This window comes from Citrus sinensis, chromosome 4, assembly GCF_022201045.2.
Source record: "Citrus sinensis cultivar Valencia sweet orange chromosome 4, DVS_A1.0, whole genome shotgun sequence".
Lineage (NCBI taxonomy): Eukaryota > Viridiplantae > Streptophyta > Magnoliopsida > Sapindales > Rutaceae > Citrus > Citrus sinensis.
The window spans coordinates 11074724-11079106 of record NC_068559.1 but is presented as its reverse complement, the minus strand read 5'-3'; the positions used below and the strand labels follow the sequence as shown (position 1 = coordinate 11079106).

The 4383-nt window shown below is 27.5% G+C and overlaps 1 long non-coding RNA gene across 2 annotated transcripts; it reads right to left on the bottom strand.

Annotated features, from left to right (window-relative positions):
* Positions 1–1077: 1077 nt before the first annotated feature.
* On the bottom strand, positions 1078–3828 carry LOC112498996 (uncharacterized). 2 transcript variants are annotated; one of them, XR_008053990.1, is made up of 3 exons: positions 3540–3828; positions 2281–2343; positions 1078–1298 (listed from the first exon to the last, which is right to left on the bottom strand). It is a non-coding gene; the product is annotated as an uncharacterized LOC112498996 (long non-coding RNA). The 2 variants fall into 2 exon arrangements; XR_003066466.2 differs by lacking the exon at positions 2281–2343.
* Between the last annotated feature and the right edge of the window lie 555 nt (positions 3829–4383).

Here is a 4383-nt window from a genome sequence, read left to right as displayed (position 1 = left end):
CTATGTGACAAGAGCTAACCTTTTGTTTTCTGTATATGTATGATATGATTTGCTTCGTAAGTAAATATGCTTTTGAATATTCTGAATTATTAAGAATTTATGTTATGTTATCGTGATATATCGTTTTATGAAATTTATGGATTATGATATATGTTTTAAATAAAAGAAGGCTTGCAATATTTTTTTTGTATCGATAGGCCTAGTATGTTATAAATGGCTTTACTTACCGAGTTGACGGCTCACCCCTCGTCATTACTTTTTGCAGATTAAGTTTCTTTGAGAGAGGCGCTTAACTTTGGAGTTAGTAATTTTCTGTTTCCGTTGCTATTTGAATAAGAGGAGGAATAGACTTGTGTTTCTATTTAGTTACTTCTATTATGAACGTGTAATTTGAAGTTTGAGAATTTTGTTATTATTTTTATGTCCTCGGGAGAGATTATTTAGTATTAGACGTTTGAATTTGTAATTTTTTTGTTTGAATTAGATTGGAGGTATTTCAGTTTGAAACTTATGAGTATAGATTATGATTTGTAAGTAACCTCCTTCTTCACGTGCTCCACACGTGTTAGATTTGGGGTGTTACACTTACCATTTAGTAGCATCTATTGGATGCTAACAATTTGAATACATAACATTTAAAAATGGCTACTGAATATTATTTTGTAGCTTCATGCAGATGCTATCATTGTACAATTTGTAGCATTTACGAAATGATACTAAATTTTATATATAACATTCAAAAAATGCTACAAGAGCCATTTTATAATGCTACCACCTGCCTTTCATAGCACTCTGATAATGCATTTTTAATAATAATTATAACATTTTAATAATTTTATGATTAGTAAAAAAATTAAATAAAATATGTGTAATGTAGCTATTTGTAAATGTTATGAATAATTTTAAATTTTTCTATTGTAGTATTTGTAAAAAGCTATGAATCTTAGCAGATAATCTTTTTTTGGTTGTTCAATGTTATTTGTTTAAATTGATAAATTCACATTGAAATGTTTATTCACCAAAGATAACTTTAAATATCAAATCCTAAACAATTTGACATGTAATCTATCATTCGTTAAGGGAAAAAAACAGTCACTATATATTAATCACAATAACTATATATAAGCATCCAAAATCACATGATCATATACCTCCAAGAACACAAAAAGATTTAAACAAAAAAATTATGTTCATGTCATACTTGCACTTTTTCTCCCCATGAATTAAACCAAATAAAGTTGTTATTACATCCACAACTTGCCTTCTACTCTTTACAAAATATACTTGATCTTTGCAACCTACATCATGAATTGAACACAAAAACATAGTTACATTTTGACATAAAAAAAATAAATAATAAAGCTTTAAAAAATGAGAAGGAAAATAATGTTCTGTTAGTAAGTACAAATAAAAATAACAATATTGAAAATCTAAAGTAACGAACATTTATCTTTGCATTAAAGGAGGAAAAGATCTATTTTCATTTATTAGGAGATTAAGCTATAATGTAACGATAAGCAATAAGAATCAAAGTAATAAGAAGAATACAAGAAAAGCTAAATCACAACCCGCCAAGATCAACATTTCAAAAACAAATGGCCATGGTGAAGCCTTGGCATATGGCTCCTAGTGAAAATGAATAAAACAATTATTTGTCCAAATAATTGCTCAAAGTAAATGAACGAAAAAAAAATCTAAAAAGCCAAGCTTCACTTAATTGAAAAATAATAATAATATTAATAAGGACCTTCTCAAAGTAGCAAAATGCGAAGTTACTTTCTTATAGCTGCAAACTAGATCAAATTCGCTATTAATATTAAAATATATAAAGTCGACGTAAAAAAGAAAAGGAAGTGAAAAAAATTACCCAAATAGATGAATTGGAAAAGCTATTTGGAAAGAAACAAGACAACTCATTAGGAGGCCACATAATTGTACTCCCAACAAATGTTTCAATTGTAGACATATGAAGCATTACTTTACATAAAGCTTTAGAGATTGCATTACTAGATCCATGCAAAACTCTTATGGTATTAGAACCAAGAGGAATGTGATGAACAAGTGCATTTAGATTACTTGATGACCAATGCCCTTCAACAACATCACACCCCACTAAATCAAGCATTATACACTTAGTCACTTTTGGGAATACCTTCACACTCTTCAATTGCAATACAAGGACAATTTAAAAACCAAAAATATATTATCATTAAAGATAATCCTTCAATATTTTTATTTTTCATGCTTTAATTGAATTTAAAATGTAAATAGTATTCTTACCAGTAAAGAAGTCAATGGTATTTTTGGAGGATTCCTACATGCTTGGCTTTCATGAAAATGACTCTATAATGAAAAATAAAAACTCAATAACTAAATATTATAACAATTATATAAAAGTGAATAAAACATAATACATGCTTGCCGCCTTTTTATGTAGCTCTTCAACTAGCTTTCCCATATTGGACAATTATTTTCAAAATAATACTACTTTTTTTATATAATAGAAAATAATTTAAGAAATGATTGCTTAGCTAAATTTTTATTATGGAAATATATATATATATATTAACCATATCTTCCGTCATTCTAACAACTCATCTATGCCTTGTTGTTTATGGGATTTGTGTCTAGCAAATCTTTCTAAATATTTCATTTCTTTCCTACACAATTGAATAAGCTTTGTTCAGTTACATAGATATAGCTACAATTACATATTCTAATATAGTAATACACTTATCTTAAATTTTTCACCGTTTCTTTTTCTTTCACAAAACTTTTCCACTCACTTATTGATAAGATATTATCAGGTCTTAACTTCATTTTTTCTTGCTCATTTTCCCCAAGTTACACATATAAAACACAAAAAATATGAGTTAGTTTAAGAACACAACCCATAAAATTTATAATGCAAAAACTTTAATAATTGTTAAAGAGATGTTGGCCCCTAAACAAGTTTTGAAAAATATTAAAATGAAATAAACAATGCCAGAAAATTATATTGGGACTTAAGTTTGTTTACTAAACCTACTTCAGTGTTGATATGCACATTGCTACAAATCTATTGAGTGGGAAGCTGATAATTCCTCCATCAAATGCTAAGACTATACCAAGCAAACAATAAATTTGAGATTCTAGAATTAAAATTGTGTTAATACTAACGATTACAAAATATATCAAAACCCAGGATTAATTTGCTCAGGAGAGAAAGAAATCATAACCAGTCAAGGTATAATAATAGCAAATAAGCTAAAAACAATAGACTGATGCAACTAATAGTAAATATTGCTAGAATGCTAGGGATTTAGAGATTAAAAAAATAAGTTATAAAAATATCAATAATCCACAAATAATTAAGAAGATAGCATGATTTTTCCTTTTAAATGTTCAATCATCAAACCCAAATACAAATAGTAAATAAATCATTTTAATCATTAATTGCTCATGTAGATGGAAGAAAGAGCACCCAAATTGGGGTTATATACTTGTTTCGGCCATGGGTATAGTAGCGAAATTGAAGTTGCATGAGTGAGAATCCTTACCAAATCAATTAGATCACTTCTAAATTACCGAGTAGCCAGCCTAATCTTTCTCAAGTCAGAAAATATATGTGAAGTGGCCAGGGAATCGTCATCCATTTTTTTCTTTTCTTTTTCCCTTTTTCCTTTTTGAGATTTAGTGAGTATTAGAATGGAGAATAGACATTAGAGGAGAATTCTCTATAAAGCTGTAGTGGGAAGGGAAATAATGTAGGCGCCTTTTGTTTGTTTTTGTTTTTTCTTTTTAAGGTACCACCTTCTTCTGAACTTACCCCTTTTTGTAGGTACTTGTCTTATACTAAAACTACCCATTTTCTACATCTTTAGTTTTATTTTCACTCCATTTTTTTCATTTTTTAAATTGGGTTTATTGTCTTTTCATTGTTTTATATATTTTTAAAATGTGGTAATGCTACCGCATTTTCTAGCAAAAACAATGATATTATATCTACTACTATCTTGTAGCATTTTAAAAATGTTATCTTTATTAATTAATATTCTATAGCATAATTTTAGAATGCTACCAATAGATATTGATGGTCTAACATTTCAATCCTTTTATCTTGTAGCATTTTTCAAATACTAATTTATTTTATCAATCAAAATGCTACCAATAGAATGTTATCAATGCTATTTTAAAATATTATTATATTTTGTACTCTTCCATTACATTTTTCAAATGCTACTTTATTTAATGTTATATTGTAGCATTTCCTAAATGCTATATAATTCAATATTATATGTAGCATATGCAAAAATGCTACTAGTAATGATCAAATGTCATTAAAAACGAAATGTAATGGTTGTCATATTACAAAGGTAGCATCATTTTGTAAAACGTTATAAT